Below are 10,175 nucleotides of genomic sequence, written 5' to 3'. Positions count from 1 at the left end.
TGTGCTCAGCCTGGGGCCCCATGTTCTGCCTGGGGCCCCTGTGCTCTGCCTGGGGCCACTGTGCTCTGCCTGGGGCCCCATATGCTGCCTGGGGCCCCTGTGCTCTGCCTGGGGCCCCATATGCTGCCTGGGGCCCCTGTGCTCTGCCTGGGGCCCCTGTGCTCTGCCTGGGGCCCCATAGGCTGCCTGGGGCCCCTGTGCTCTGCCTGGGACCACTGTGCTCTGCCTGGGGCCCCATATGCTGCCTGGGGCCCCTGTGCTCTGCCTGGGGCCACTGTGCTCTGCCTGGGGCCCCATATGCTGCCTGGGGCCCCTGTGCTCTGCCTGGGTGTAGGACACTGGTGATGTCACTTATCTCCGGACATTAGCTCCGGACATTAGCTCCGGACATTATCTCCGGACATTAGCTCCGGACATTATCTCCGGACATTAGCTCCGGACAAAGCCACGGAAGTTGGCACAAATTGCAGGAAGTAGTATTCTAGGCAATTATATATTAGATATAACAAGATAGATATACTGTATGCATAAATATACACGAACGGCCAATCCACCAAAAGCAGTAGAAGCCTTAGAAAAATCAATTTAAGAAGCTATATAGAACATTCCTGTCCCAACCAACCCATAAGTAAAAATCTATATTAGTAGGTGTAAAAACAAGCCGGAGGGCAACTAGGCCTAATAAGAGTCTGGGGTGCATTGGAAATAAGAGTACAGGGCCAAAAGACCCCCCAGGAGCCTAAAAATCCAATAGGTGTAAAACAGATCCAAGAGTGCAAATGGACCATAGCGACCCATTAAGCCCCTTGGATTGCCTCCTCCTTACATGTAACCCATGGGAGAGTGAAAGGCAGTATATATTGCATGGTATATCCAGGAAAGAAAGTCCTAAAGAGGTAGCCATATTGTGCATCCATAGTCCAATCCTAAGGTAAGATGAATCACCAATAGGGAGGCAGTAAAATGTAGTCCATATGTTGTTAACGTAGAAACATGCCCAATTGGTATACAAGAGATTCAAAGGAACCTATGTAGAAAAGAACAGAAAAATTATTACATTAAAATCAAACTCCGTTCTCCATCTTGCCTTGTCCCCCCACTCGGTTGGATGCTCCATTTCACCCTGGCAAGTTTTATTTTCAGTACTGTGAGTGTCCTCCTTTACTTGTAGCTTTTTGACCACACTATTATTGTGGCTCACTTTCATTCAGCCTTGGCTGGTTTCTACGGCTCTGTTAGCATACATGCTACTGCCTTATGGCTATATATATACATTTTTTATCTACATGCATGTGCAGTAGCTTTGGTCAGGCTTGGGCATTGTTGGTCATTCAGTTACACTTACGTTGGTACTTCTTGCTGTTGTAGGTTATATCCTGCTCTGAGTTTTTTCAGGGTTATTTTGGGGTGCCCACCATATGATTGTATCTCTATATAGTCTTGGGTGCATTGGATATTCTGTACATGCTTTTTACACTACTATGATGTGATGTGTTTTGTATTTATTTAAATTGATCTTTTGGCATCCTATGTATATGATATATGGTGGGGGGTTTATGAGTGGGGTTCCCGTATGATTTTACTTATGTTTTATGTTTTTGTTATTGTGTGCCAAATAAAGCTTGTTATTTTTTCATATTATACCTGTGTGGTGTAGTGTGCAGGCATTACGGTAGTGCTTTCCTTTTCTTCTGATACAGTCCAATGATTGTTGTCCGTGTCCTTTAATTATTTCTAAATTTGGAGTGAAGAACTAATGGTGATTCCTATACTGATGGTGGATTTGGTGGTGTGTCCATTCCATGAACTGGTGGTGGTTCTGATCATTTAGATTGTGAGCCCCATCAGGGACAGCAATGATAATGTGTTCAAACTGTAAAGCGCTACGGAATATGTTGGCACTATATAAAGAAAAAGATTATTATTTATTATTATTTATTTATTCCTCTACTGATGGTGGTTCTTGGGGATGTATCCATATACTGTTGGTGGTTCTTGTACTGTATTTATGTACTGATTTTTTGTGTTGTATTTCTGTACTGTTAGTGGTTCTGGTTGTGAATTCCTGTTCTCTTGGTGGTTCTGTTTATGTACTGATGGGGGCTCTCGCATTGTGTTCATGTACTGAAGGTGGTTGTGATACTTTATTTCTGTACTGTTGGTGACTCTGGTGATGTATTTCTGTACTGATGGTGGTTCTGGTAATCTTTTCCTGTACTGTTACTTTTTTTATCTTGTACACAGATACCAATCCATAACTTGTCCCATAACTCAATCCATTGTTATGTTAACAAGGTTTTGTGCTGTCTGACAAGTTTAGGTTACTACATCTATATTTATGTTAGAAGAATAAATTATAAACGAAGCCCTGTAGCATGCCCAATCCAACAGCATGTAATATACTCACTTGCAGAATTTGGCTCACTGACAGAATTCATGCCACTTTCCAGCAGCTTTGCTGAAGAGGGACATGTTGTGGCAACATCTGCCCAGCTAATTCACTATAAGTGTTGATTTATATTATGCCAATATGTTACCCAGTTGCTTATTGGAGTAGCATATTCAGCAAGACATTGTATGCTCCTCTTAATAAATTTGGTGTTTCTTATTCCTGTATTACATTCACTAGGCCTGGTGTACAAAACATCAGTCTTAATTTTGTTCTGGTTTTTTTTTATTTCTTAAGCAGCAAGATGCTTGCCAACATGTTGTATGTCTGGTACAACAGAACCATTTAGGTCTCATGAACACAAGAACCTGCCTTTTAACCTGTAAAACATGTACAAAATGTCCAGTATTACAGCCACCTATTTGTGACTGAGGCACTGATTTCCAGATCAAGATTTCTTCTAGAATAGAGAATTCAACACTTTTAGAGGAGGACTCGTCGTGCATGATATGTGATGGAGCATGTTGCAATTAAACATGAGCACCAACACAACCTCACAGATCTACCAAGACCCTATTATTATCACAAATATAGCACCTACAAATATAAAGGACCTGCCATGACGTCACAGTCATGTGAACGCGACGTCATCGCAGGCCCTGCACGCCTGCGCGAGAAGCACCTGCCGTGACGTCACGGTCATGTGACCGCGACGTCATCACACCCTCGGACCGGAAGCTGCCGCCTGAACTGAACACAGGCGACAGAACTACAAGGGGCCCCTCGGAAGATGAGTATATGTTTATTTTTTATTTTTTAACCTGTGACATACGTGGCTGGGCAATATACTACATGGCTGGGCAATATACTACGTGGCTCTGTGCTGTATACTACATCGCTGTGCAATATACTATGTGGCTCTGTGCTGTATACTATGTCACTGGGCAATATACTACGTCACTGGGCAATATACTACGTAACTGGGCAATATACTACGTAACTGGGCAATATACTACGTGACTGGGCAATATACTACGTGGCTGCGCAATATACTACGTCACTGGGCAATATACTACGTAACTGGGCAATATACTACGTAACTGAGCAATATACTATGTGGCTGGGCAATATACTACGTAACTGAGCAATATACTACGTAACTGAGCAATATACTATGTGGCTGGGCAATATACTACGTAACTGAGCAATATACTATGTGGCTGGGCAATATACTACGTGACTGGGCAATATACTACGTGGCTGCGCAATATACTACGTCACTGGGCAATATACTACGTAACTGGGCAATATACTACGTAACTGAGCAATATACTATGTGGCTGGGCAATATACTACGTAACTGGGCAATATACTACGTAACTGAGCAATATACTATGTGGCTGGGCAATATACTACGTAACTGGGCAATATACTACGTCACTGGGCAATATACTACGTCACTGGGCAATATACTATGTGGCTGGGCAATATACTATGTGGCTGAGCAATATACTACGTGGCTGGGTACTACGTCGCTGTGCAATATACTACATCACTGGGCAATATACTACGTAACTGGGCAATATACTACGTAACTGAGCAATATACTATGTGGCTGGGCAATATACTACGTAACTGGGCAATATACTATGTGGCTGTATACTACGTCGCTGTGCAATATACTACATGGCTCTGTGCTGTATACTACGTAACTGGGCAATATACTACGTGGCTCTGTGCTGTATACTACGTAACTGGCAATATACTACGTCACTGGGCAATATACTACGTAACTATACTACGTCACTGGGCAATATACTACGTCACTGGGCAATATACTACGTCACTGGGCAATATACTACGTGGACATACATATTCTAGAATACCCGATGCGTTAGAATCGGGCCACCATCTAGTACTGAATAAATAGATATTTTGAAAATTTGTTTATATTCTTTTATCATTTACATACCATTACCCTGTTTATCCATCATGTTATTTCCATAATTCCACAACTTTTCCTTCTTGGTGTCGCAATTTCAATGTTAAGAAGTGTAATTTATAGTGCGTAGTGAGTTCGTACATATGAATTAATTACACCTTTATTCTGCTGTATTGTTGCTTGTTGTTAATGTAATCAATGCACTTTGGGCTAAAACAGGCACATCAAATTCTGATCTTGGTAAATTCCCTCTTTGGTGTTTTATAGCTTATTCTGTGTTTTTGCTCTAGTTATCTTTTATCAGTTGCAAAACCAAACACTTGTAGCACAACTAACGTACAGACCCCCACACCCATGTCTGCATTTCACATGCAAATGACGTATTTTCTTACCTTGGAGTTTGTGTTCCTTTCAATTTTTAAACATTCACCTTTGTGATAGCATTAGCTTTTCCAAAAACATTCAGGTTGTAAAGTCTCCAAGATAATATCTTTAAGGACAAAAAAAAGACAATTTAATCACAAACTCAATTGAATGATCGGAATATTGCATTCAATATTATCTGAGTTTAAGATTTATGGGGTTTAAATGATAAAGGCAACATATACAGTAAAGTTTCCTTTGTAGGCTAATGTTCCTGTTTTTAATATCTGACCCTTCAGACACCAATCTAGGACCCCTAAATGGTTATTTAGTAGATAGAAAGTCATGGGGGTAGTAGGGTGGGGAAGGTTCTGTTGTATTGGCACCAATTCCATTTGCATACTGCGTTCTGCTGTATTAGGAAAAATTGGAACAATTTAGCTCATGAAAATTTTTCATTTTCACGTTCCAAGGATTTAAAATAATGTGAAGCAAATGTGGGTTCAAAACGGTCCTTACATAATTAATTAATCTAGGCACGAGAAAACTCAAAGTCGCTTCAAATATGAACAGGTCCTATAAAAAATATGTTTTGTACATTTTGTTCAAAAGAAAAAAAGAAAATTACCACATCAAGTGACATGTCAACGTTACAACATAGGGACAAACCATTATGTCAATTAACACCTTGCTGACATGTCTATTTTCTGTTTTTGCATTTTCGTTTTTTCCTCTTCAAGAGCGAGCCTTACATCTTTTATCTTTTTGTACCCATAGCTGTATGAGGGCATTTTTTTTTTGCGGGCCGAGTTGTACTTTTGAATGACACCATTCATTTTATCATATAATGTACTTAAAAGCAGCAAGAAAATTCCAAATGTGACAAAATTGCGAAAAAGGTGCAATTCCACAATTGTTTTTTCAGTTTTTACTTTTTATTTACCACATTAACTACATGGTAAAACTGACCTATTGATATTATTCTCCAGGTCTGTACGATTACACAGATACCAGACATACATTTTTATTTTATTTAAGTGGTGAAAAAAATTTGAAAATTTGAAAAAAAAAAAAAGTAAAATTTGCTGTGTGGCCATTTTCCGACTTTTTGCTCATTGGGGCTGTGTGAGGGCTTATTTTTTGCGCCATGAGATTGTTTTATTGATATCATTCTGGCATAGATTTGTTTTGATCATATCTTATTGCTTTTTTTTTTCAATGTTGCAGCACTTAAAAAAATGTAATTCTGGAATTTACTTTTTTTTTCAGTACGATCTGGTTAATTAGTTTTAGATTCTGATGGATCAGACTTTTATAAATGTAATCATACCAAAAATGTGTATTTTTATTTATTTTTAACGGGGTGATTTGAACATTTACGCATACACATACATGTATGTACTGTATATATGTATATATATATATATATATATATATATATATATATATACAGTATATAGATAGATATAGATAGATATTTAAATATTTTAGAAAACTTTTTTTTTTATTTTCACTGTACTTGTTAGTCTCCTTAGGTGACTTGAACCTGCATTCATCTGATTGCTTGTCCCACATACAGAAATACCACAGTATTTCTATCAAAAATCATGGTCTTCTATGAACAGCAGCTAGACGCAAGCTTTCATGAGTACCATTGTGACCAGCACAGGGGTCTTCAGCAGGCCCCCGGCTGCTGTGGCAACTCATTTGCACCCCACGATCGCCAATGGTTGCATGGAATGGCATGTCCCCTGACGGCGTTCTTTAAATGCTGCTGTCACAGATTGATTGGTAAAAGGCTGTGGGTAGATTTCTGCTCCATGTTCGGCTGTTAGAGGCAGATGATGGCTGAATATCATCTGCTGAGAAAGATGCTTGCTCAGTTCCATCAATGTCAGGAAGCCGGCATATGATATAACTGTATGTCATATGTCAGTAAGGGGTTAAAAAACCATTCGTATAGTAAAAATCCTTACAGCTGTAATATGCGGTATCCATCTAAAGTGCAACCTAGGGCATTTATTTAAAATTCTAGTATTGCCATGTTACAACATAAGCAAATGGTCTCATGATGAATAATGCCAAAGTCCATATCTAGGATAATCAAACCCCCAAAATATGGCGAACACCAAACCACCCTCTTGGAAGCTTCAAATATTAATTCACAACCATCCAGCAATCAATATTCGATGGTCCTCCTTAATCTTTATAACATGGTTTTTTTTTTAGTACATAAACTAGAGTAGAACACTGATTCCCCTGATGAAGCAGGGTGTGAAACGTGCGTTGGGGTAAAGGACAATGTGTCAGCACATGGCGCTGATGGTGTTTGGTGGGTGTTTGCTTAGATGTGGTGATTAATCGTTCTATAGTAGACTTTTCACCATTACATTCTTTGGAGATCTCATCTAGTACTTGCTCTAGGGTCATGTTGCACATGCCATATGATTTTATGTACCTATAATTTACTAGGATGGTACACGTTCTCTATAGGTTACAATTACAAGTACCACTAAAGTCCCACGGTTTGCAATGTGGTGTTTTTAGAGGTTACTGACTGTCGCTGTCTTAGATTATTGGTTTTTAATAAAGACGTTTTGCATTGATTCAGTTGTACAGATAAAAAGAACAGGAGTATTTGTAAAATCTATTGTAATTACTGGGGCTCTTGTTTTGTGGTATATAGGAATGAGGCATAAGATTCAGGATTGGATTTCAATGGGCGTTATACTGTAATGTTCACGAGCCCTAGTGCTTTTTAGCCTAACCCATATTTATTATAATCCTAACATTATACAGATCATTACATTGCTGGTGCTACACAATACATCTCTCTATATCAAGAAGAAAACCTAAGAAACCTACAAAAGTCACCAGCAATATAAATAATATAAATTACCGTACTACATAAATAATAATCTATGACGATGTGTAATATGAAGAGTAAATCCCAGATACGATGTTACTATGTAACCATTATTGTCATTTGCATTAGAATGTGATAACATTGTGTTTGTACAAGAGGGCAGAGCTATTACCAATAACTGACTCCCTCCCCCCAAATGTAGTGTCACAGTCCTATATAAAGAGGCCTCCTCCATCTGCTCCTCACTTCTTACCTGTAGTCATACAGCAGCAGGACCACAATGCAGGCCACTTACCTTCTCCTCCTCTGCTGCGTGACCCGCATATTGTCCGCTCCTGGTAAGTCCAGCTCCATTATGTGTATCTATCCTCTTGTCTTACAGCTTCTTAGTAGATGTAATATTTATATGATAGCATTATATGCTCTAGTGGTGTAATCCTGTAAGAACAGAAATCCGGCATCAATGCAATCAAATTATACAATGAAATAATCACGTTCCGTTATATGTATCTATTGCCTGACCTGACATATAATGGTGCATTTACACTAGCCAGTCCATGGCCACTGAACGACTCTTGATCAGCTTTCGATCAGTGGCCATTTAATAGCCTGTTTTAGACAGTCTGACCGCGCTTTCATGCACTCTGGATGATCGTTATACCTATTGTTCTGCGTGGATAGAATATCATTGTTCTCTGCAGCACACATCATTTATATATCGGATGATGTGCTGCTGAGAGTCATGATTTTTAGCTTTGACTGCATTGCCTGAATGCAGCTTAAAAAAATGGCAAAGCTAAGGTCCAAGGATGAATAGAAAAAAAAACCCCAGACATTTAACCCCTTAACCCCCGGACCATTTTCCGTTTTTGCATTTTTGTTTTTTTGCTCCCCTTCTTCCCAGAGCCGTAACTTTTTTTTGGGTCAAAATGGCCATGTGGGGGTTGTTTTTTCCGGGACGAGTTGTACTTTTGAGCGACACCATTGGTTATAATCATGCACTGGAAAACAGGAAAAAATTCCAAGTGCGGAGAAATTGCAAAAAAAAGTGCAATCCTACAGTTGTTTTTTCTTTTTTTTACCATGCTCACTAAATGCTAAAACTGACCTGCCATTATGATTCTCCGGGTCATTGCGAGTTCACGGACACCAAACATGTCTAGGTTCTTTTTTATTTAAGTGGTGAAAAAATATTCCAAAATTTGTTAAAAAAAAACCAAACATTGTGCTATTTTCCGATACCCATAGCATCTCCATTTTTCGTGATCTCAGGTTGGGTGAGGGGTTTTTTTCTGCGCCAAGCTGAAGTTTTTAATGATACCATTTTGGTGTAGATATGATGTCTTGATCGTCCATTATTGCATTTTAATGCAATGTTGTGACGACCAAAAAAAAGTAATTCTGGCAATTTCACATTTTTTTCGTTTTGCAATCAGATTAATTTTTTTTTTATGTTGATAGATCAGGTGATTCTGAACGCAGCGATACCAAATATGTGTATGTTTGATTTTTTATTGTTATATTGTTTCATTTTGAATGGGACGAAAAGGGGGGTGATTTGAACTTTTATATTTTTTTATTTTTTTATATTTTTAAAAACAATTTTTTAAATTTTTGGCATGCTTCAATAGTCTCAATGGGAGACTGGAAGCTTCCATAATAAGATCAGCTCTGCTACATACAGGCGATCATCAGATGGCCTGTGTGTAGCAGACATGTTCACTTACTATGAGCGCCGACCACCGGCAGTGACAACCATAGAGGTCTGCTGGAGACCTCTGGTTGTCATGCCAACCCATCGGTGACCCACGATCACATGACTGAGTCACCCATGGGTGTGATTTCTGGCGCACTTGCTGGAAGCATGCGTTAAATGCCACTGTCAGAAATTGACAGTGGCATTTAACTAGTTAACAGCCGCGGGTGGATCATGATTCCATCCACGGGTGTTGCGGGCACTTGTCAGCTGTATATATACTAATACGCCCAATGTTGAAAAGGGGTTAATGTACTTGTAACATTCAAGGACACCAATAGATTAAGATTTTTTTGATGATGAGTCTTCATAGAGAAAACATATCTGTGATTGTACCCCCTCCATATACTGTAGATCAGAGGTAGACATACCACCGGTGCAACTGCACTGGAGCCTGAAGGTAGAGGGGGGCCCCTGCAGGCAGAAGGGTCCCTGCAGGTAGCTGCTATGGGGACACTGAGTCAAGATTACATCATACAGCATCTGGCCCCTCTCACTCCCTCCCATAATCATGTGTATACCCTGAGCCAGGGATAGAGTGGCACACAGAGTGCAGGAGTTCAAAAAGGGGGGGTGTCATACAGGGAGAGACGCTGGCCAATGAACGCTTTCCCCACCAGACTGAGGGAGCACACTGTCTCTGTCCTCCTGCATGGCCCATCCCAATAGTGAGTATTGACCTGTTCGGGGGCCCGGGCCACACAGCACACTGGGGACAACAGTGGAGGAAGAGAAGGACTTACATTGTGTATTCTGCTACATCCACTGTTCCATTCAAGCAGCATCTCACAGAGAAGAGGTCAGGGGAGGAACCTCACTGCAGGGCAGCAGCAGGGGACTCATTTCTCTCTGCTGTGTC

The 10,175-nt window shown here is 40.1% G+C and overlaps 1 long non-coding RNA gene across 1 annotated transcript; it reads right to left on the bottom strand.

The window, feature by feature from the left end:
* Positions 1 to 506: 506 nt before the first annotated feature.
* Positions 507 to 9,475, bottom strand: LOC143809644 (uncharacterized). The gene is made up of 3 exons (XR_013222362.1): positions 7,856 to 9,475; positions 4,724 to 4,821; positions 507 to 1,027 (listed from the first exon to the last, which is right to left on the bottom strand). It is a non-coding gene; the product is annotated as an uncharacterized LOC143809644 (long non-coding RNA).
* Between the last annotated feature and the right edge of the window lie 700 nt (positions 9,476 to 10,175).

This window comes from Ranitomeya variabilis, chromosome 2 (assembly GCF_051348905.1).
Source record: "Ranitomeya variabilis isolate aRanVar5 chromosome 2, aRanVar5.hap1, whole genome shotgun sequence".
In the NCBI taxonomy this organism is placed as follows: Eukaryota; Metazoa; Chordata; class Amphibia; order Anura; family Dendrobatidae; genus Ranitomeya; species Ranitomeya variabilis.
This window is presented reverse-complemented; position numbering and strand designations above follow the sequence as displayed.